This window comes from Poecile atricapillus, chromosome W, assembly GCF_030490865.1.
Source record: "Poecile atricapillus isolate bPoeAtr1 chromosome W, bPoeAtr1.hap1, whole genome shotgun sequence".
Classification (NCBI taxonomy): Eukaryota; Metazoa; Chordata; class Aves; order Passeriformes; family Paridae; genus Poecile; species Poecile atricapillus.
Genome location: NC_081288.1, coordinates 4,118,276 through 4,143,424, shown reverse-complemented (window position 1 = coordinate 4,143,424; position 25,149 = coordinate 4,118,276).

Here is a 25,149-nt window from a genome sequence, read left to right as displayed (position 1 = left end):
TGTAAAAACCGGGCCCCATCCTGCTTAGCTACCGACGCTTCCGGCGTCAGCTGCCAGCAGGCCGGCCCTGCCCTAGGCACCAGACTTGCCTCCGGCAGCCCTCTTCAGCGCCAGGCGCGCCACCTTCTCGCCCTCGCTCACTCGCCACGGGTACCGCACGCACCCACCACCACACCGGAAGCCGCAGACGCAACTAACACTACACCGGCCATACGCGGCACAAAAAGCCACACCAGGCAAGGCACACAAGGCCCACAACCACGCATGAACTCGCCCTCCTCCTCCTCCTGGCCACGGTGGCGCAGGCAAAAGGAGAGGCTTTCTGTCCGGTCGCCAGCGCACAGCAAGATAAGGCCAACAGCACCCGAAATTCCCGGGCGCTCTCCCATCTATCATAGACGGGATCGGGACTTCTCAGGGTGCTATGGCCGTAGGCACCACACTTGCCTCCAGCAGCGCTCTCCAGCACAAGCCACCACCTTCCCGCCCTCACTCATTCGGCACGGGAACCAGAGGCACCCACGACTAGCCCGCAACCTGGAGCCGCACCTAACAACACAGAAGCCACGCAGGCAAAAAAAAAAAAAAAAAAAAAAAAAAAAGCCACACCCGCAAAGGCACGCAAGGCCCAGAAAGCACGTAACACTAAAGGCATACAAGCCACGCGTGCCCAGGCTTTCCTCCCCTTCGCCAAGGCTCCGCAGAAAAAAAAAGAAGACAACTTTCATTCCCGCCGCCGGCATGCAGCAAAAACAGCCTACCGGCAACCTGGTTTTCCATGGCGGTCACCCATCCATGTAAAAACCGGGCCCCATCCTGCTTAGCTACCAACGCTTCCGGCGTCAGCTGCCAGCAGGCCGGCCCTGCCCTAGGCACCAGACTTGCCTCCGGCAGCCCTCTTCAGCGCCAGGCGCGCCACCTTCTCGCCCTCGCTCACTCGCCACGGGTACCGCACGCACCCACCACCACACCGGAAGCCGCAGACGCAACTAACACCACACCGGCCACACGCGGCACAAAAAGCCACACCAGGCAAGGCACACAAGGCCCACAACCACGCATGAACTCGCCCTCCTCCTCCTCCTGGCCACGGTGGCGCAGGCAAAAGGAGAGGCTTTCCGTCCGGTCGCCAGCGCACAGCAAGATAAGGCCAACAGCACCCGAAATTCCCGGGCGCTCTCCCATCTATCATAGACGGGATCGGGACTTCTCAGGGTGCTATGGCCGTAGGCACCACACTTGCCTCCAGCAGCGCTCTCCAGCACAAGCCACCACCTTCCCGCCCTCACTCATTCGGCACGGGAACCAGAGGCACCCACGACTAGCCCGCAACCTGGAGCCGCACCTAACAACACAGAAGCCACGCAGGCAAAAAAAAAAAAAAAAAAAAAAAAAAAAGCCACACCCGCAAAGGCACGCAAGGCCCAGAAAGCACGTAACACTAAAGGCATACAAGCCACGCGTGCCCAGGCTTTCCTCCCCTTCGCCAAGGCTCCGCAGAAAAAAAAAGAAGACAACTTTCATTCCCGCCGCCGGCATGCAGCAAAAACAGCCTACCGGCAACCTGGTTTTCCATGGCGGTCACCCATCCATGTAAAAACCGGGCCCCATCCTGCTTAGCTACCGACGCTTCCGGCGTCAGCTGCCAGCAGGCCGGCCCTGCCCTAGGCACCAGACTTGCCTCCGGCAGCCCTCTTCAGCGCCAGGCGCGCCACCTTCTCGCCCTCACTCACTCGCCACGGGTACCGCACGCACCCACCACCACACCGGAAGCCGCAGACGCAACTAACACTACACCGGCCATACGCGGCACAAAAAGCCACACCAGCCAAGGCACACAAGGCCCACAACCACGCATGAACTCGCCCTCCTCCTCCTCCTGGCCACGGTGGCGCAGGCAAAAGGAGAGGCTTTCTGTCCGGTCGCCAGCGCACAGCAAGATAAGGCCAACAGCACCCGAAATTCCCGGGCGCTCTCCCATCTATCATAGACGGGATCGGGACTTCTCAGGGTGCTATGGCCGTAGGCACCACACTTGCCTCCAGCAGCGCTCTCCAGCACAAGCCACCACCTTCCCGCCCTCACTCATTCGGCACGGGAACCAGAGGCACCCACGACTAGCCCGCAACCTGGAGCCGCACCTAACAACACAGAAGCCACGCAGGCAAAAAAAAAAAAAAAAAAAAAAAAAAAGCCACACTCGCAAAGGCACGCAAGGCCCAGAAAGCACGTAACACTAAAGGCATACAAGCCACGCATGCCCACGCTTTCCTCCCCCTCGCCAAGGCTCCGCAGAAAAAAAAGAAGACAACTTTCATTCCCGCCGCCGGCATGCAGCAAAAACAGCCTACCGGCAACCTGGTTTTCCATGGCGGTCACCCATCCATGTAAAAACCGGGCCCCATCCTGCTTAGCTACCGACGCTTCCGGCGTCAGCTGCCAGCAGGCCGGCCCTGCCCTAGGCACCAGACTTGCCTCCGGCAGCCCTCTTCAGCGCCAGGCGCGCCACCTTCTCGCCCTCACTCACTCGCCACGGGTACCGCACGCACCCACCACCACACCGGAAGCCGCAGACGCAACTAACACCACACCGGCCACACGCGGCACAAAAAGCCACACCAGGCAAGGCACACAAGGCCCACAACCACGCATGAACTCGCCCTCCTCCTCCTCCTGGCCACAGTGGCGTAGGCAAAAGGAGAGGCTTTCCGTCCGGTCGCCAGCGCACAGCAAGATAAGGCCAACAGCACCCGAAATTCCCGGGCGCTCTCCCATCTATCATAGACGGGATCGGGACTTCTCAGGGTGCTATGGCCGTAGGCACCACACTTGCCTCCAGCAGCGCTCTCCAGCACAAGCCACCACCTTCCCGCCCTCACTCATTCGGCACGGGAACCAGAGGCACCCACGACTAGCCCGCAACCTAGAGCCGCACCTAACAACACAGAAGCCACGCAGGCAAAAAAAAAAAAAAAAAAAAAAAAAAAACCCACACCCGCAAAGGCACGCAAGGCCCAGAAAGCACGTAACACTAAAGGCATACAAGCCACGCGTGCCCACGCTTTCCTCCCCTTCGCCAAGGCTCCGCAGAAAAAAAAAGAAGACAACTTTCATTCCCGCCGCCGGCATGCAGCAAAAACAGCCTACCGGCAACCTGGTTTTCCATGGCGGTCACCCATCCATGTAAAAACCGGGCCCCATCCTGCTTAGCTTCCGACGCTTCCGGCGTCAGCTGCCAGCAGGCCGGCCCTGCCCTAGGCACCAGACTTGCCTCCGGCAGCCCTCTTCAGCGCCAGGCGCGCCACCTTCTCGCCCTCACTCACTCGCTACGGGTACCGCACGCACCCACCACCACACCGGAAGCCGCAGACGCAACTAACACTACACCGGCCACACGCGGCACAAAAAGCCACACCAGGCAAGGCACACAAGGCCCACAACCACGCATGAACTCGCCCTCCTCCTCCTCCTGGCCACGGTGGCGCAGGCAAAAGGAGAGGCTTTCTGTCCGGTCGCCAGCGCACAGCAAGATAAGGCCAACAGCACCCGAAATTCCCGGGCGCTCTCCCATCTATCATAGACGGGATCGGGACTTCTCAGGGTGCTATGGCCGTAGGCACCACACTTGCCTCCAGCAGCGCTCTCCAGCACAAGCCACCACCTTCCCGCCCTCACTCATTCGGCACGGGAACCAGAGGCACCCACGACTAGCCCGCAACCTGGAGTTGCAACTAACAACGCACAAGCCACGCAGGCAAAAAAAAAAAAAAAAAAACCCACACCCGTAAAGGCACGCAAGGCCCAGAAAGCACGTAACACTAAAGGCATACAAGCCACGTCTGCCCACGCATTCCTCCCCCTCGCCAAGGCTCCGCAGAAAAAAAAAGAAGACAACTTTCATTCCCGCCGCCGGCATGCAGCAAAAACAGCCTACCGGCAACCTGGTTTTCCATGGCGGTCACCCATCCATGTAAAAACCGGGCCCCATCCTGCTTAGCTTCCAACGCTTCCGGCGTCAGCTGCCAGCAGGCCGGCCCTGCCCTAGGCACCAGACTTGCCTCCGGCAGCCCTCTTCAGCGCCAGGCGCGCCACCTTCTCGCCCTCACTCACTCGCCACAGGTACCGCACGCACCCACCACCACACCGGAAGCCGCAGACGCAACTAACACTACACCGGCCACACGCGGCACAAAAAGCCACACCAGGCAAGGCACACAAGGCCCACAACCACGCATGAACTCGCCCTCCTCCTCCTCCTGGCCACGGTGGCGCAGGCAAAAGGAGAGGCTTTCCGTCCGGTCGCCAGCGCACAGCAAGATTAGGCCAACAGCACCCGAAATTCCCGGGCGCTCTCCCATCTATCATAGACGGGATCGGGACTTCTCAGGGTGCTATGGCCGTAGGCACCACACTTGCCTCCAGCAGCGCTCTCCAGCACAAGCCACCACCTTCCCGCCCTCACTCATTCGGCACGGGAACCAGAGGCACCCACGACTAGCCCGCAACCTGGAGCCGCACCTAACAACACAGAAGCCACGCAGGCAAAAAAAAAAAAAAAAAAAAAAAAAAAGCCACACTCGCAAAGGCACGCAAGGCCCAGAAAGCACGTAACACTAAAGGCATACAAGCCACGCGTGCCCACGCTTTCCTCCCCCTCGCCAAGGCTCCGCAGAAAAAAAAGAAGACAACTTTCATTCCCGCCGCCGGCATGCAGCAAAAACAGCCTACCGGCAACCTGGTTTTCCATGGCGGTCACCCATCCATGTAAAAACCGGGCCCCATCCTGCTTAGCTACCGACGCTTCCGGCGTCAGCTGCCAGCAGGCCGGCCCTGCCCTAGGCACCAGACTTGCCTCCGGCAGCCCTCTTCAGCGCCAGGCGCGCCACCTTCTCGCCCTCACTCACTCGCCACGGGTACCGCACGCACCCACCACCACACCGGAAGCCGCAGACGCAACTAACACTACACCGGCCACACGCGGCACAAAAAGCCACACCAGGCAAGGCACACAAGGCCCACAACCACGCATGAACTCGCCCTCCTCCTCCTCCTGGCCACGGTGGCGCAGGCAAAAGGAGAGGCTTTCCGTCCGGTCGCCAGCGCACAGCAAGATAAGGCCAACAGCACCCGAAATTCCCAGGCGCTCTCCCATCTATCATAGACGGGATCGGGACTTCTCAGGGTGCTATGGCCGTAGGCACCACACTTGCCTCCAGCAGCGCTCTCCAGCACAAGCCACCACCTTCCCGCCCTCACTCATTCGGCACGGGAACCAGAGGCACCCACGACTAGCCCGCAACCTGGAGCCGCACCTAACAACACAGAAGCCATGCAGGCAAAAAAAAAAAAAAAAAAAAAAAAAAAAACCCACACTCGCAAAGGCACGCAAGGCCCAGAAAGCACGTAAAACTAAAGGCATACAAGCCACGCGTGCCCAGGCTTTCCTCCCCTTCGCCAAGGCTCCGCAGAAAAAAAAAGAAGACAACTTTCATTCCCGCCGCCGGCATGCAGCAAAAACAGCCTACCGGCAACCTGGTTTTCCATGGCGGTCACCCATCCATGTAAAAACCGGGCCCCATCCTGCTTAGCTACCGACGCTTCCGGCGTCAGCTGCCAGCAGGCCGGCCCTGCCCTAGGCACCAGACTTGCCTCCGGCAGCCCTCTTCAGCGCCAGGCGCGCCACCTTCTCGCCCTCACTCACTCGCCACGGGTACCGCACGCACCCACCACCACACCGGAAGCCGCAGACGCAACTAACACTACACCGGCCACACGCGGCACAAAAAGCCACACCAGGCAAGGCACACAAGGCCCACAACCACGCATGAACTCGCCCTCCTCCTCCTCCTGGCCACGGTGGCGCAGGCAAAAGGAGAGGCTTTCCGTCCGGTCGCCAGCGCACAGCAAGATAAGGCCAACAGCACCCGAAATTCCCGGGCGCTCTCCCATCTATCATAGACGGGATCGGGACTTCTCAGGGTGCTATGGCCGTAGGCACCACACTTGCCTCCAGCAGCGCTCTCCAGCACAAGCCACCACCTTCCCGCCCTCACTCATTCGGCACGGGAACCAGAGGCACCCACGACTAGCCCGCAACCTGGAGCCGCACCTAACAACACAGAAGCCACGCAGGCAAAAAAAAAAAAAAAAAAAAAAAAAAAGCCACACCCGCAAAGGCACGCAAGGCCCAGAAAGCACGTAACACTAAAGGCATACAAGCCACGCGTGCCCAGGCTTTCCTCCCCTTCGCCAAGGCTCCGCAGAAAAAAAAAGAAGACAACTTTCATTCCCGCCGCCGGCATGCAGCAAAAACAGCCTACCGGCAACCTGGTTTTCCATGGCGGTCACCCATCCATGTAAAAACCGGGCCCCATCCTGCTTAGCTACCGACGCTTCCGGCGTCAGCTGCCAGCAGGCCGGCCCTGCCCTAGGCACCAGACTTGCCTCCGGCAGCCCTCTTCAGCGCCAGGCGCGCCACCTTCTCGCCCTCACTCACTCGCCACGGGTACCGCACGCACCCACCACCACACCGGAAGCCGCAGACGCAACTAACACTACACCGGCCATACGCGGCACAAAAAGCCACACCAGCCAAGGCACACAAGGCCCACAACCACGCATGAACTCGCCCTCCTCCTCCTCCTGGCCACGGTGGCGCAGGCAAAAGGAGAGGCTTTCTGTCCGGTCGCCAGCGCACAGCAAGATAAGGCCAACAGCACCCGAAATTCCCGGGCGCTCTCCCATCTATCATAGACGGGATCGGGACTTCTCAGGGTGCTATGGCCGTAGGCACCACACTTGCCTCCAGCAGCGCTCTCCAGCACAAGCCACCACCTTCCCGCCCTCACTCATTCGGCACGGGAACCAGAGGCACCCACGACTAGCCCGCAACCTGGAGCCGCACCTAACAACACAGAAGCCACGCAGGCAAAAAAAAAAAAAAAAAAAAAAAAAAGCCACACTCGCAAAGGCACGCAAGGCCCAGAAAGCACGTAACACTAAAGGCATACAAGCCACGCGTGCCCACGCTTTCCTCCCCCTCGCCAAGGCTCCGCAGAAAAAAAAGAAGACAACTTTCATTCCCGCCGCCGGCATGCAGCAAAAACAGCCTACCGGCAACCTGGTTTTCCATGGCGGTCACCCATCCATGTAAAAACCGGGCCCCATCCTGCTTAGCTACCGACGCTTCCGGCGTCAGCTGCCAGCAGGCCGGCCCTGCCCTAGGCACCAGACTTGCCTCCGGCAGCCCTCTTCAGCGCCAGGCGCGCCACCTTCTCGCCCTCACTCACTCGCCACGGGTACCGCACGCACCCACCACCACACCGGAAGCCGCAGACGCAACTAACACTACACCGGCCACACGCGGCACAAAAAGCCACACCAGCCAAGGCACACAAGGCCCACAACCACGCATGAACTCGCCCTCCTCCTCCTCCTGGCCACGGTGGCGCAGGCAAAAGGAGAGGCTTTCCGTCCGGTCGCCAGCGCACAGCAAGATAAGGCCAACAGCACCCGAAATTCCCGGGCGCTCTCCCATCTATCATAGACGGGATCGGGACTTCTCAGGGTGCTATGGCCGTAGGCACCACACTTGCCTCCAGCAGCGCTCTCCAGCACAAGCCACCACCTTCCCGCCCTCACTCATTCGGCACGGGAACCAGAGGCACCCACGACTAGCCCACAACCTGGAGTTGCAACTAACAACGCACAAGCCACGCAGGCAAAAAAAAAAAAAAAAAAACCCACACCCGTAAAGGCACGCAAGGCCCAGAAAGCACGTAACACTAAAGGCATACAAGCCACGCGTGCCCACGCTTTCCTCCCCCTCGCCAAGGCTCCGCAGAAAAAAAAAGAAGACAACTTTCATTCCCGCCGTTGGCATGCAGCAAAAACAGCCTACCGGCAACCTGGTTTTCCATGGCGGTCACCCATCCATGTAAAAACCGGGCCCCATCCTGCTTAGCTACCGACGCTTCCGGCGTCAGCTGCCAGCAGGCCGGCCCTGCCCTAGGCACCAGACTTGCCTCCGGCAGCCCTCTTCAGCGCCAGGCGCGCCACCTTCTCGCCCTCGCTCACTCGCCACGGGTACCGCACGCACCCACCACCACACCGGAAGCCACAGACGCAACTAACACTACACCGGCCACACGCGGCACAAAAAGCCACACCAGGCAAGGCACACAAGGCCCACAACCACGCATGAACTCGCCCTCCTCCTCCTCCTGGCCACGGTGGCGCAGGCAAAAGGAGAGGCTTTCTGTCCGGTCGCCAGCGCACAGCAAGATAAGGCCAACAGCACCCGAAATTCCCGGGCGCTCTCCCATCTATCATAGACGGGATCGGGACTTCTCAGGGTGCTATGGCCGTAGGCACCACACTTGCCTCCAGCAGCGCTCTCCAGCACAAGCCACCACCTTCCCGCCCTCACTCATTCGGCACGGGAACCAGAGGCACCCACGACTAGCCCGCAACCTGGAGCCGCACCTAACAACACAGAAGCCACGCAGGCAAAAAAAAAAAAAAAAAAAAAAAAAAACCCACACCCGCAAAGGCACGCAAGGCCCAGAAAGCACGTAACACTAAAGGCATACAAGCCACGCGTGCCCACGCTTTCCTCCCCTTCGCCAAGGCTCCGCAGAAAAAAAAAGAAGACAACTTTCATTCCCGCCGCCGGCATGCAGCAAAAACAGCCTACCGGCAACCTGGTTTTCCATGGCGGTCACCCATCCATGTAAAAACCGGGCCCCATCCTGCTTAGCTACCGACGCTTCCGGCGTCAGCTGCCAGCAGGCCGGCCCTGCCCTAGGCACCAGACTTGCCTCCGGCAGCCCTCTTCAGCGCCAGGCGCGCCACCTTCTCGCCCTCGCTCACTCGCTACGGGTACCGCACGCACCCACCACCACACCGGAAGCCGCAGACGCAACTAACACTACACCGGCCACACGCGGCACAAAAAGCCACACCAGGCAAGGCACACAAGGCCCACAACCACGCATGAACTCGCCCTCCTCCTCCTCCTGGCCACGGTGGCGCAGGCAAAAGGAGAGGCTTTCTGTCCGGTCGCCAGCGCACAGCAAGATAAGGCCAACAGCACCCGAAATTCCCGGGCGCTCTCCCATCTATCATAGACGGGATCGGGACTTCTCAGGGTGCTATGGCCGTAGGCACCACACTTGCCTCCAGCAGCGCTCTCCAGCACAAGCCACCACCTTCCCGCCCTCACTCATTCGGCACGGGAACCAGAGGCACCCACGACTAGCCCGCAACCTGGAGCCGCACCTAACAACACAGAAGCCACCCAGGCAAAAAAAAAAAAAAAAAAAAAAAAAAAAGCCACACCCGCAAAGGCACGCAAGGCCCAGAAAGCACGTAACACTAAAGGCATACAAGCCACGTCTGCCCACGCATTCCTCCCCCTCGCCAAGGCTCCGCAGAAAAAAAAAGAAGACAACTTTCATTCCCGCCGCCGGCATGCAGCAAAAACAGCCTACCGGCAACCTGGTTTTCCATGGCGGTCACCCATCCATGTAAAAACCGGGCCCCATCCTGCTTAGCTTCCAACGCTTCCGGCGTCAGCTGCCAGCAGGCCGGCCCTGCCCTAGGCACCAGACTTGCCTCCGGCAGCCCTCTTCAGCGCCAGGCGCGCCACCTTCTCGCCCTCACTCACTCGCCACAGGTACCGCACGCACCCACCACCACACCGGAAGCCGCAGACGCAACTAACACTACACCGGCCACACGCGGCACAAAAAGCCACACCAGCCAAGGCACACAAGGCCCACAACCACGCATGAACTCGCCCTCCTCCTCCTCCTGGCCACGGTGGCGCAGGCAAAAGGAGAGGCTTTCCGTCCGGTCGCCAGCGCACAGCAAGATAAGGCCAACAGCACCCGAAATTCCCAGGCGCTCTCCCATCTATCATAGACGGGATCGGGACTTCTCAGGGTGCTATGGCCGTAGGCACCACACTTGCCTCCAGCAGCGCTCTCCAGCACAAGCCACCACCTTCCCGCCCTCACTCATTCGGCACGGGAACCAGAGGCACCCACGACTAGCCCGCAACCTGGAGCCGCACCTAACAACACAGAAGCCACGCAGGCAAAAAAAAAAAAAAAAAAAAAAAAAAAGCCACACTCGCAAAGGCACGCAAGGCCCAGAAAGCACGTAACACTAAAGGCATACAAGCCACGCGTGCCCACGCTTTCCTCCCCCTCGCCAAGGCTCCGCAGAAAAAAAAGAAGACAACTTTCATTCCCGCCGCCGGCATGCAGCAAAAACAGCCTACCGGCAACCTGGTTTTCCATGGCGGTCACCCATCCATGTAAAAACCGGGCCCCATCCTGCTTAGCTACCGACGCTTCCGGCGTCAGCTGCCAGCAGGCCGGCCCTGCCCTAGGCACCAGACTTGCCTCCGGCAGCCCTCTTCAGCGCCAGGCGCGCCACCTTCTCGCCCTCACTCACTCGCCACGGGTACCGCACGCACCCACCACCACACCGGAAGCCGCAGACGCAACTAACACTACACCGGCCACACGCGGCACAAAAAGCCACACCAGCCAAGGCACACAAGGCCCACAACCACGCATGAACTCGCCCTCCTCCTCCTCCTGGCCACGGTGGCGCAGGCAAAAGGAGAGGCTTTCCGTCCGGTCGCCAGCGCACAGCAAGATAAGGCCAACAGCACCCGAAATTCCCGGGCGCTCTCCCATCTATCATAGACGGGATCGGGACTTCTCAGGGTGCTATGGCCGTAGGCACCACACTTGCCTCCAGCAGCGCTCTCCAGCACAAGCCACCACCTTCCCGCCCTCACTCATTCGGCACGGGAACCAGAGGCACCCACGACTAGCCCACAACCTGGAGTTGCAACTAACAACGCACAAGCCACGCAGGCAAAAAAAAAAAAAAAAAAAACCCACACCCGTAAAGGCACGCAAGGCCCAGAAAGCACGTAACACTAAAGGCATACAAGCCACGCGTGCCCACGCTTTCCTCCCCCTCGCCAAGGCTCCGCAGAAAAAAAAAGAAGACAACTTTCATTCCCGCCGTTGGCATGCAGCAAAAACAGCCTACCGGCAACCTGGTTTTCCATGGCGGTCACCCATCCATGTAAAAACCGGGCCCCATCCTGCTTAGCTACCGACGCTTCCGGCGTCAGCTGCCAGCAGGCCGGCCCTGCCCTAGGCACCAGACTTGCCTCCGGCAGCCCTCTTCAGCGCCAGGCGCGCCACCTTCTCGCCCTCACTCACTCGCCACGGGTACCGCACGCACCCACCACCACACCGGAAGCCGCAGACGCAACTAACACTACACCGGCCACACGCGGCACAAAAAGCCACACCAGCCAAGGCACACAAGGCCCACAACCACGCATGAACTCGCCCTCCTCCTCCTCCTGGCCACGGTGGCGCAGGCAAAAGGAGAGGCTTTCCGTCCGGTCGCCAGCGCACAGCAAGATTAGGCCAACAGCACCCGAAATTCCCAGGCGCTCTCCCATCTATCATAGACGGGATCGGGACTTCTCAGGGTGCTATGGCCGTAGGCACCACACTTGCCTCCAGCAGCGCTCTCCAGCACAAGCCACCACCTTCCCGCCCTCACTCATTCGGCACGGGAACCAGAGGCACCCACGACTAGCCCGCAACCTGGAGCCGCACCTAACAACACAGAAGCCACGCAGGCAAAAAAAAAAAAAAAAAAAAAAAAAAAGCCACACTCGCAAAGGCACGCAAGGCCCAGAAAGCACGTAACACTAAAGGCATACAAGCCACGCGTGCCCACGCTTTCCTCCCCCTCGCCAAGGCTCCGCAGAAAAAAAAGAAGACAACTTTCATTCCCGCCGCCGGCATGCAGCAAAAACAGCCTACCGGCAACCTGGTTTTCCATGGCGGTCACCCATCCATGTAAAAACCGGGCCCCATCCTGCTTAGCTACCGACGCTTCCGGCGTCAGCTGCCAGCAGGCCGGCCCTGCCCTAGGCACCAGACTTGCCTCCGGCAGCCCTCTTCAGCGCCAGGCGCGCCACCTTCTCGCCCTCACTCACTCGCCACGGGTACCGCACGCACCCACCACCACACCGGAAGCCGCAGACGCAACTAACACTACACCGGCCACACGCGGCACAAAAAGCCACACCAGCCAAGGCACACAAGGCCCACAACCACGCATGAACTCGCCCTCCTCCTCCTCCTGGCCACGGTGGCGCAGGCAAAAGGAGAGGCTTTCCGTCCGGTCGCCAGCGCACAGCAAGATAAGGCCAACAGCACCCGAAATTCCCGGGCGCTCTCCCATCTATCATAGACGGGATCGGGACTTCTCAGGGTGCTATGGCCGTAGGCACCACACTTGCCTCCAGCAGCGCTCTCCAGCACAAGCCACCACCTTCCCGCCCTCACTCATTCGGCACGGGAACCAGAGGCACCCACGACTAGCCCACAACCTGGACTTGCAACTAACAACGCACAAGCCACGCAGGCAAAAAAAAAAAAAAAAAAAACCCACACCCGTAAAGGCACGCAAGGCCCAGAAAGCACGTAACACTAAAGGCATACAAGCCACGCGTGCCCACGCTTTCCTCCCCCTCGCCAAGGCTCCGCAGAAAAAAAAAGAAGACAACTTTCATTCCCGCCGTTGGCATGCAGCAAAAACAGCCTACCGGCAACCTGGTTTTCCATGGCGGTCACCCATCCATGTAAAAACCGGGCCCCATCCTGCTTAGCTACCGACGCTTCCGGCGTCAGCTGCCAGCAGGCCGGCCCTGCCCTAGGCACCAGACTTGCCTCCGGCAGCCCTCTTCAGCGCCAGGCGCGCCACCTTCTCGCCCTCACTCACTCGCCACGGGTACCGCACGCACCCACCACCACACCGGAAGCCGCAGACGCAACTAACACTACACCGGCCACACGCGGCACAAAAAGCCACACCAGCCAAGGCACACAAGGCCCACAACCACGCATGAACTCGCCCTCCTCCTCCTCCTGGCCACGGTGGCGCAGGCAAAAGGAGAGGCTTTCCGTCCGGTCGCCAGCGCACAGCAAGATTAGGCCAACAGCACCCGAAATTCCCAGGCGCTCTCCCATCTATCATAGACGGGATCGGGACTTCTCAGGGTGCTATGGCCGTAGGCACCACACTTGCCTCCAGCAGCGCTCTCCAGCACAAGCCACCACCTTCCCGCCCTCACTCATTCGGCACGGGAACCAGAGGCACCCACGACTAGCCCGCAACCTGGAGCCGCACCTAACAACACAGAAGCCACGCAGGCAAAAAAAAAAAAAAAAAAAAAAAAAAGCCACACTCGCAAAGGCACGCAAGGCCCAGAAAGCACGTAACACTAAAGGCATACAAGCCACGCGTGCCCACGCTTTCCTCCCCCTCGCCAAGGCTCCGCAGAAAAAAAAGAAGACAACTTTCATTCCCGCCGCCGGCATGCAGCAAAAACAGCCTACCGGCAACCTGGTTTTCCATGGCGGTCACCCATCCATGTAAAAACCGGGCCCCATCCTGCTTAGCTACCGACGCTTCCGGCGTCAGCTGCCAGCAGGCCGGCCCTGCCCTAGGCACCAGACTTGCCTCCGGCAGCCCTCTTCAGCGCCAGGCGCGCCACCTTCTCGCCCTCACTCACTCGCCACGGGTACCGCACGCACCCACCACCACACCGGAAGCCGCAGACGCAACTAACACTACACCGGCCACACGCGGCACAAAAAGCCACACCAGCCAAGGCACACAAGGCCCACAACCACGCATGAACTCGCCCTCCTCCTCCTCCTGGCCACGGTGGCGCAGGCAAAAGGAGAGGCTTTCCGTCCGGTCGCCAGCGCACAGCAAGATAAGGCCAACAGCACCCGAAATTCCCAGGCGCTCTCCCATCTATCATAGACGGGATCGGGACTTCTCAGGGTGCTATGGCCGTAGGCACCACACTTGCCTCCAGCAGCGCTCTCCAGCACAAGCCACCACCTTCCCGCCCTCACTCATTCGGCACGGGAACCAGAGGCACCCACGACTAGCCCGCAACCTGGAGCCGCACCTAACAACACAGAAGCCACGCAGGCAAAAAAAAAAAAAAAAAAAAAAAAAAAGCCACACTCGCAAAGGCACGCAAGGCCCAGAAAGCACGTAACACTAAAGGCATACAAGCCACGCGTGCCCACGCTTTCCTCCCCCTCGCCAAGGCTCCGCAGAAAAAAAAGAAGACAACTTTCATTCCCGCCGCCGGCATGCAGCAAAAACAGCCTACCGGCAACCTGGTTTTCCATGGCGGTCACCCATCCATGTAAAAACCGGGCCCCATCCTGCTTAGCTACCGACGCTTCCGGCGTCAGCTGCCAGCAGGCCGGCCCTGCCCTAGGCACCAGACTTGCCTCCGGCAGCCCTCTTCAGCGCCAGGCGCGCCACCTTCTCGCCCTCACTCACTCGCCACGGGTACCGCACGCACCCACCACCACACCGGAAGCCGCAGACGCAACTAACACTACACCGGCCACACGCGGCACAAAAAGCCACACCAGCCAAGGCACACAAGGCCCACAACCACGCATGAACTCGCCCTCCTCCTCCTCCTGGCCACGGTGGCGCAGGCAAAAGGAGAGGCTTTCCGTCCGGTCGCCAGCGCACAGCAAGATAAGGCCAACAGCACCCGAAATTCCCGGGCGCTCTCCCATCTATCATAGACGGGATCGGGACTTCTCAGGGTGCTATGGCCGTAGGCACCACACTTGCCTCCAGCAGCGCTCTCCAGCACAAGCCACCACCTTCCCGCCCTCACTCATTCGGCACGGGAACCAGAGGCACCCACGACTAGCCCACAACCTGGACTTGCAACTAACAACGCACAAGCCACGCAGGCAAAAAAAAAAAAAAAAAAAACCCACACCCGTAAAGGCACGCAAGGCCCAGAAAGCACGTAACACTAAAGGCATACAAGCCACGCGTGCCCACGCTTTCCTCCCCCTCGCCAAGGCTCCGCAGAAAAAAAAAGAAGACAACTTTCATTCCCGCCGTTGGCATGCAGCAAAAACAGCCTACCGGCAACCTGGTTTTCCATGGCGGTCACCCATCCATGTAAAAACCGGGCCCCATCCTGCTTAGCTTCCGACGCTTCCGGCGTCAGCTGCCAGCAGGCCGGCCCTGCCCTAGGCACCAGACTTGCCTCCGGCAGCCCTCTTCAGCGCCAGGCGCGCCACCTTCTCGCCCTCACTCACTCGCCACGGGTACCGCACGCACCCACCACCACACCGGAAGCCGCAGACGCAACTAACACTACACCGGCCACACGCGGCACAAAAAGCCACACCAGCCAAGGCACACAAGGCCCACAACCACGCATGAACTCGCCCTCCTCCTCCTCCTGGCCACGGTGGCGCAGGCAAAAGGAGAGGCTTTCCGTCCGGTCGCCAGCGCACAGCAAGATTAGGCCAACAGCACCCGAAATTCCCAGGCGCTCTCCCATCTATCATAGACGGGATCGGGACTTCTCAGGGTGCTATGGCCGTAGGCACCACACTTGCCTCCAGCAGCGCTCTCCAGCACAAGCCACCACCTTCCCGCCCTCACTCATTCGGCACGGGAACCAGAGGCACCCACGACTAGCCCGCAACCTGGAGCCGCACCTAACAACACAGAAGCCACGCAGGCAAAAAAAAAAAAACAAACAAAAAAAAAAAGCCACACCCGCAAAGGCACGCAAGGCCCAGAAAGCACTTAACACTAAAGGCATACAAGCCACGCGTGCCCACGCTTTCCTCCCCCTCGCCAAGGCTCCGCAAAAAAAAGAAGAAGACAACTTTCATTCCCGCCGTTGGCATGCAGCAAAAACAGCCTACCGGCAACCTGGTTTTCCATGGCGGTCACCCATCCATGTAAAAACCGGGCCCCATCCTGCTTAGCTTCCGACGCTTCCGGCGTCAGCTGCCAGCAGGCCGGCCCTGCCCTAGGCACCAGACTTGCCTCCGGCAGCCCTCTTCAGCGCCAGACGCGCCACCTTCTCGCCCTCACTCACTCGCCACGGGTACCGCACGCACCCACCACCACACCGGAAGCCGCAGACGCAACTAACACTACACCGGCCACACGCGGCACAAAAAGCCACACCAGGCAAGGCACACAAGGCCCACAACCACGCATGAACTCGCCCTCCTCCTCCTCCTGGCCACGGTGGCGCAGGCAAAAGGAGAGGCTTTCCGTCCGGTCGCCAGCGCACAGCAAAATAAGGCCAACAGCACCCGAAATTCCCGGGCGCTCTCCCATCTATCATAGACGGGATCGGGACTTCTCAGGGTGCTATGGCCGTAGGCACCACACTTGCCTCCAGCAGCGCTCTCCAGCACAAGCCACCACCTTCCCGCCCTCACTCATTCGGCACGGGAACCAGAGGCACCCACGACTAGCCCGCAACCTGGAGTTGCAACTAACAACGCACAAGCCACGCAGGCAAAAAAAAAAAAAAAAAAAACCCACACCCGTAAAGGCACGCAAGGCCCAGAAAGCACGTAACACTAAAGGCATACAAGCCACGCGTGCCCACGCTTTCCTCCCCCTCGCCAAGGCTCCGCAGAAAAAAAAAGAAGACAACTTTCATTCCCGCCGTTGGCATGCAGCAAAAACAGCCTACCGGCAACCTGGTTTTCCATGGCGGTCACCCATCCATGTAAAAACCGGGCCCCATCCTGCTTAGCTACCGACGCTTCCGGCGTCAGCTGCCAGCAGGCCGGCCCTGCCCTAGGCACCAGACTTGCCTCCGGCAGCCCTCTTCAGCGCCAGGCGCGCCACCTTCTCGCCCTCACTCACTCGCCACGGGTACCGCACGCACCCACCACCACACCGGAAGCCGCAGACGCAACTAACACTACACCGGCCACACGCGGCACAAAAAGCCACACCAGCCAAGGCACACAAGGCCCACAACCACGCATGAACTCGCCCTCCTCCTCCTCCTGGCCACGGTGGCGCAGGCAAAAGGAGAGGCTTTCCGTCCGGTCGCCAGCGCACAGCAAGATTAGGCCAACAGCACCCGAAATTCCCAGGCGCTCTCCCATCTATCATAGACGGGATCGGGACTTCTCAGGGTGCTATGGCCGTAGGCACCACACTTGCCTCCAGCAGCGCTCTCCAGCACAAGCCACCACCTTCCCGCCCTCACTCATTCGGCACGGGAACCAGAGGCACCCACGACTAGCCCGCAACCTGGAGCCGCACCTAACAACACAGAAGCCACGCAGGCAAAAAAAAAAAAAAAAAAAAAAAAAAAGCCACACTCGCAAAGGCACGCAAGGCCCAGAAAGCACGTAACACTAAAGGCATACAAGCCACGCGTGCCCACGCTTTCCTCCCCCTCGCCAAGGCTCCGCAGAAAAAAAAGAAGACAACTTTCATTCCCGCCGCCGGCATGCAGCAAAAACAGCCTACCGGCAACCTGGTTTTCCATGGCGGTCACCCATCCATGTAAAAACCGGGCCCCATCCTGCTTAGCTACCGACGCTTCCGGCGTCAGCTGCCAGCAGGCCGGCCCTGCCCTAGGCACCAGACTTGCCTCCGGCAGCCCTCTTCAGCGCCAGGCGCGCCACCTTCTCGCCCTCACTCACTCGCCACGGGTACCGCACGCACCCACCACCACACCGGAAGCCGCAGACGCAACTAACACTACACCGGCCACACGCGGCACAAAAAGCCACACCAGCCAAGGCACACAAGGCCCACAACCACGCATGAACTCGCCCTCCTCCTCCTCCTGGCCACGGTGGCGCAGGCAAAAGGAGAGGCTTTCCGTCCGGTCGCCAGCGCACAGCAAGATAAGGCCAACAGCACCCGAAATTCCCGGGCGCTCTCCCATCTATCATAGACGGGATCGGGACTTCTCAGGGTGCTATGGCCGTAGGCACCACACTTGCCTCCAGCAGCGCTCTCCAGCACAAGCCACCACCTTCCCGCCCTCACTCATTCGGCACGGGAACCAGAGGCACCCACGACTAGCCCACAACCTGGAGTTGCAACTAACAACGCACAAGCCACGCAGGCAAAAAAAAAAAAAAAAAAAACCCACACCCGTAAAGGCACGCAAGGCCCAGAAAGCACGTAACACTAAAGGCATACAAGCCACGCGTGCCCACGCTTTCCTCCCCCTCGCCAAGGCTCCGCAGAAAAAAAAAGAAGACAACTTTCATTCCCGCCGTTGGCATGCAGCAAAAACAGCCTACCGGCAACCTGGTTTTCCATGGCGGTCACCCATCCATGTAAAAACCGGGCCCCATCCTGCTTAGCTACCGACGCTTCCGGCGTCAGCTGCCAGCAGGCCGGCCCTGCCCTAGGCACCAGACTTGCCTCCGGCAGCCCTCTTCAGCGCCAGGCGCGCCACCTTCTCGCCCTCACTCACTCGCCACGGGTACCGCACGCACCCACCACCACACCGGAAGCCGCAGACGCAACTAACACTACACCGGCCACACGCGGCACAAAAAGCCACACCAGCCAAGGCACACAAGGCCCACAACCACGCATGAACTCGCCCTCCTCCTCCTCCTGGCCACGGTGGCGCAGGCAAAAGGAGAGGCTTTCCGTCCGGTCGCCAGCGCACAGCAAGATAAGGCCAACAGCACCCGAAATTCCCGGGCGCTCTCCCATCTATCATAGACGGGATCGGGACTTCTCAGGGTGCTATGGCCGTAGGCACCACACTTGCCTCCAGCAGCGCTCTCCAGCACAAGCCACCACCTTCCCGCCCTCACTCATTCGGCACGGGAACCAGAGGCACCCACGACTAGCCCGCAACCTGGAGTTGCAACTAACAACGCACAAGCCACGCAGGCAAAAAAAAAAAAAAAAAAAACCCACACCCGTAAAGGCACGCAAGGCCCAGAAAGCACGTAACACTAAAGGCATACAAGCCACGCGTGCCCACGCTTTCCTCCCCCTCGCCAAGGCTCCGCAGAAAAAAAAAGAAGACAACTTTCATTCCCGCCGTTGGCATGCAGCAAAAACAGCCTACCGGCAACCTGGTTTTCCATGGCGGTCACCCATCCATGTAAAAACCGGGCCCCATCCTGCTTAGCTTCCGACGCTTCCGGCGTCAGCTGCCAGCAGGCCGGCCCTGCCCTAGGCACCAGACTTGCCTCCGGCAGCCCTCTTCAGCGCCAGGCGCGCCACCTTCTCGCCCTCACTCACTCGCCACGGGTACCGCACGCACCCACCACCACACCGGAAGCCGCAGACGCAACTAACACTACACCGGCCACACGCGGCACAAAAAGCCACACCAGCCAAGGCACACAAGGCCCACAACCACGCATGAACTCGCCCTCCTCCTCCTCCTGGCCACGGTGGCGCAGGCAAAAGGAGAGGCTTTCCGTCCGGTCGCCAGCGCACAGCAAGATTAGGCCAACAGCACCCGAAATTCCCAGGCGCTCTCCCATCTATCATAGACGGGATCGGGACTTCTCAGGGTGCTATGGCCGTAGGCACCACACTTGCCTCCAGCAGCGCTCTCCAGCACAAGCCACCACCTTCCCGCCCTCACTCATTCGGCACGGGAACCAGAGGCACCCACGACTAGCCCGCAACCTGGAGCCGCACCTAACAACACAGAAGCCACGCAGGCAAAAAAAAAAAAACAAACAAAAAAAAAAACCCACACCCGCAAAGGCACGCAAGGCCCAGAAAGCACTTAACACTAAAGGCATACAAGCCACGCGTGCCCACGCTTTCCTCCCCCTCGCCAAGGCTCCGCAAAAAAAAGAAGAAGACAACTTTCATTCCCGCCGTTGGCATGCAGCAAAAACAGCCTACCGGCAACCTGGTTTTCCATGGCGGTCACCCATCCATGTAAAAACCGGGCACCATCCTGCTTAGCTTCCGACGCTTCCGGCGTCAGCTGCCAGCAGGCCGGCCCTGCCCTAGGCACCAGACTTGCCTCCGGCAGCCCTCTTCAGCGCCAGACGCGCCACCTTCTCGCCCTCACTCACTCGCCACGGGTACCGCACGCACCCACCACCACACCGGAAGCCGCAGACGCAACTAACGCTACACCGGCCACACGCGGCACAAAAAGCCACACCAGGCAAGGCACACAAGGCCCACAACCACGCATGAACTCGCCCTCCTCCTCCTCCTGGCCACGGTGGCGCAGGCAAAAGGAGAGGCTTTCCGTCCGGTCGCCAGCGCACAGCAAAATAAGGCCAACAGCACCCGAAATTCCCGGGCGCTCTCCCATCTATCATAGACGGGATCGGGACTTCTCAGGGTGCTATGGCCGTAGGCACCACACTTGCCTCCAGCAGCGCTCTCCAGCACAAGCCACCACCTTCCCGCCCTCACTCATTCGGCACGGGAACCAGAGGCACCCACGACTAGCCCGCAACCTGGAGTTGCAACTAACAACGCACAAGCCACGCAGGCAAAAAAAAAAAAAAAAAAAACCCACACCCGTAAAGGCACGCAAGGCCCAGAAAGCACGTAACACTAAAGGCATACAAGCCACGCGTGCCCACGCTTTCCTCCCCCTCGCCAAGGCTCCGCAGAAAAAAAAAGAAGACAACTTTCATTCCCGCCGCCGGCATGCAGCAAAAACAGCCTACCGGCAACCTGGTTTTCCATGGCGGTCACCCATCCATGTAAAAACCGGGCACCATCCTGCTTAGCTTCCGACGCTTCCGGCGTCAGCTGCCAGCAGGCCGGCCCTGCCCTAGGCACCAGACTTGCCTCCGGCAACCCTCTTCAGCGCCAGGCGCGCCACCTTCTCGCCCTCACTCACTCGCCACGGGTACCGCACGCACCCACCACCACACCGGAAGCCGCAGACGCAACTAACACCACACCGGCCACACGCGGCACAAAAAGCCACACCAGCCAAGGCACACAAGGCCCACAACCACGCATGAACTCGCCCTCCTCCTCCTCCTGGCCACGGTGGCGCAGGCAAAAGGAGAGGCTTTCCGTCCGGTCGCCAGCGCACAGCAAGATAAGGCCAACAGCACCCGAAATTCCCGGGCGCTCTCCCATCTATCATAGACGGGATCGGGACTTCTCAGGGTGCTATGGCCGTAGGCACCACACTTGCCTCCAGCAGCGCTCTCCAGCACAAGCCACCACCTTCCCGCCCTCACTCATTCGGCACGGGAACCAGAGGCACACACGACTAGCCCGCAACCTGGAGCCGCACCTAACAACACAGAAGCCACGCAGGCAAAAAAAAAAAAACAAACAAAAAAAAAACCCCACACCCGCAAAGGCACGCAAGGCCCAGAAAGCACGTAACACTAAAGGCATACAATCCACGCGTGCCCAGGCTTTCCTCCCCTTCGCCAAGGCTCCGCAGAAAAAAAAAGAAGACAACTTTCATTCCCGCCGTTGGCATGCAGCAAAAACAGCCTACCGGCAACCTGGTTTTCCATGGCGGTCACCCATCCATGTAAAAACCGGGCCCCATCCTGCTTAGCTTCCGACGCTTCCGGCGTCAGCTGCCAGCAGGCCGGCCCTGCCCTAGGCACCAGACTTGCCTCCGGCAGCCCTCTTCAGCGCCAGGCGCGCCACCTTCTCGCCCTCACTCACTCGCCACGGGTACCGCACGCACCCACCACCACACCGGAAGCCGCAGACGCAACTAACACTGCACCGGCCACACGCGGCACAAAAAGCCACACCAGCCAAGGCACACAAGGCCCACAACCACGCATGAACTCGCCCTCCTCCTCCTCCTGGCCACGGTGGCGCAGGCAAAAGGAGAGGCTTTCCGTCCGGTCGCCAGCGCACAGCAAGATAAGGCCAACAGCACCCGAAATTCCCGGGCGCTCTCCCATCTATCATAGACGGGATCGGGACTTCTCAGGGTGCTATGGCCGTAGGCACCACACTTGCCTCCAGCAGCGCTCTCCAGCACAAGCCACCACCTTCCCGCCCTCACTCATTCGGCACGGGAACCAGAGGCACCCACGACTAGCCCACAACCTGGAGTTGCAACTAACAACGCACAAGCCACGCAGGCAAAAAAAAAAAAAAAAAAAACCCACACCCGTAAAGGCACGCAAGGCCCAGAAAGCACGTAACACTAAAGGCATACAAGCCACGCGTGCCCACGCTTTCCTCCCCCTCGCCAAGGCTCCGCAGAAAAAAAAGAAGACAACTTTCATTCCCGCCGCCGGCATGCAGCAAAAACAGCCTACCGGCAACCTGGTTTTCCATGGCGGTCACCCATCCATGTAAAAACCGGGCCCCATCCTGCTTAGCTACCGACGCTTCCGGCGTCAGCTGCCAGCAGGCCGGCCCTGCCCTAGGCACCAGACTTGCCTCCGGCAGCCCTCTTCAGCGCCAGGCGCGCCACCTTCTCGCCCTCACTCACTCGCCACGGGTACCGCACGCACCCACCACCACACCGGAAGCCGCAGACGCAACTAACACTACACCGGCCACACGCGGCACAAAAAGCCACACCAGGCAAGGCACACAAGGCCCACAACCACGCATGAACTCGCCCTCCTCCTCCTCCTGGCCACGGTGGCGCAGGCAAAAGGAGAGGCTTTCCGTCCGGTCGCCAGCGCACAGCAAGATAAGGCCAACAGCACCCGAAATTCCCGGGCGCTCTCCCATCTATCATAGACGGGATTGGGACTTCTCAGGGTGCTATGGCCGTAGGCACCACACTTGCCTCCAGCAGCGCTCTCCAGCACAAGCCACCACCTTCCCGCCCTCACTCATTCGGCACGGGAACCAGAGGCACCCACGACTAGCCCGCAACCTGGAGCCGCACCTAACAACACAGAAGCCACGCAGGCAAAAAAAAAAAAAAAAAAAAAAAAAAAGCCACACCCGCAAAGGCACGCAAGGCCCAGAAAGCACGTAACACTAAAGGCATACAAGCCACGCGTGCCCACGCTTTCCTCCCCCTCGCCAAGGCTCCGCAGAAAAAAAAAGAAGACAACTTTCATTCCCGCCGTTGGCATGCAGCAAAAACAGCCTACCGGCAACCTGGTTTTCCATGGCGGTCACCCATCCATGTAAAAACCGGGCCCCATCCTGCTTAGCTACCGACGCTTCCGGCGTCAGCTGCCAGCAGGCCGGCCCTGCCCTAGGCACCAGACTTGCCTCCGGCAGCCCTCTTCAGCGCCAGGCGCGCCACCTTCTCGCCCTCACTCACTCGCCACGGGTACCGCACGCACCCACCACCACACCGGAAGCCGCAGACGCAACTAACACTACACCGGCCACACGCGGCACAAAAAGCCACACCAGGCAAGGCACACAAGGCCCACAACCACGCATGAACTCGCCCTCCTCCTCCTCCTGGCCACGGTGGCGCAGGCAAAAGGAGAGGCTTTCCGTCCGGTCGCCAGCGCACAGCAAGATAAGGCCAACAGCACCCGAAATTCCCGGGCGCTCTCCCATCTATCATAGACGGGATCGGGACTTCTCAGGGTGCTATGGCCGTAGGCACCACACTTGCCTCCAGCAGCGCTCTCCAGCACAAGCCACCACCTTCCCGCCCTCACTCATTCGGCACGGGAACCAGAGGCACCCACGACTAGCCCACAACCTGGAGTTGCAACTAACAACGCACAAGCCACGCAGGCAAAAAAAAAAAAAAAAAAACCCACACCCGTAAAGGCACGCAAGGCCCAGAAAGCACGTAACACTAAAGGCATACAAGCCACGCGTGCCCACGCTTTCCTCCCCCTCGCCAAGGCTCCGCAGAAAAAAAAAGAAGACAACTTTCATTCCCGCCGTTGGCATGCAGCAAAAACAGCCTACCGGCAACCTGGTTTTCCATGGCGGTCACCCATCCATGTAAAAACCGGGCACCATCCTGCTTAGCTTCCGACGCTTCCGGCGTCAGCTGCCAGCAGGCCGGCCCTGCCCTAGGCACCAGACTTGCCTCCGGCAGCCCTCTTCAGCGCCAGACGCGCCACCTTCTCACCCTCACTCACTCGCCACGGGTACCGCACGCACCCACCACCACACCGGAAGCCGCAGACGCAACTAACACTACACCGGCCACACGCGGCACAAAAAGCCACACCAGCCAAGGCACACAAGGCCCACAACCACGCATGAACTCGCCCTCCTCCTCCTCCTGGCCACGGTGGCGCAGGCAAAAGGAGAGGCTTTCCGTCCGGTCGCCAGCGCACAGCAAGATAAGGCCAACAGCACCCGAAATTCCCGGGCGCTCTCCCATCTATCATAGACGGGATCGGGACTTCTCAGGGTGCTATGGCCGTAGGCACCACACTTGCCTCCAGCAGCGCTCTCCAGCACAAGCCACCACCTTCCCGCCCTCACTCATTCGGCACGGGAACCAGAGGCACCCACGACTAGCCCACAACCTGGAGTTGCAACTAACAACGCACAAGCCACGCAGGCAAAAAAAAAAAAAAAAAAAACCCACACCCGTAAAGGCACGCAAGGCCCAGAAAGCACGTAACACTAAAGGCATACAAGCCACGCGTGCCCACGCTTTCCTCCCCCTCGCCAAGGCTCCGCAGAAAAAAAAGAAGACAACTTTCATTCCCGCCGCCGGCATGCAGCAAAAACAGCCTACCGGCAACCTGGTTTTCCATGGCGGTCACCCATCCATGTAAAAACCGGGCCCCATCCTGCTTAGCTACCGACGCTTCCGGCGTCAGCTGCCAGCAGGCCGGCCCTGCCCTAGGCACCAGACTTGCCTCCGGCAGCCCTCTTCAGCGCCAGGCGCGCCACCTTCTCGCCCTCACTCACTCGCCACGGGTACCGCACGCACCCACCACCACACCGGAAGCCGCAGACGCAACTAACACTACACCGGCCACACGCGGCACAAAAAGCCACACCAGCCAAGGCACACAAGGCCCACAACCACGCATGAACTCGCCCTCCTCCTCCTCCTGGCCACGGTGGCGCAGGCAAAAGGAGAGGCTTTCCGTCCGGTCGCCAGCGCACAGCAAGATAAGGCCAACAGCACCCGAAATTCCCGGGCGCTCTCCCATCTATCATAGACGGGATCGGGACTTCTCAGGGTGCTATGGCCGTAGGCACCACACTTGCCTCCAGCAGCGCTCTCCAGCACAAGACACCACCTTCCCGCCCTCACTCATTCGGCACGGGAACCAGAGGCACCCACGACTAGCCCGCAACCTGGAGCCGCACCTAACAACACAGAAGCCACGCAGACAAAAAAAAAAAAAAAAA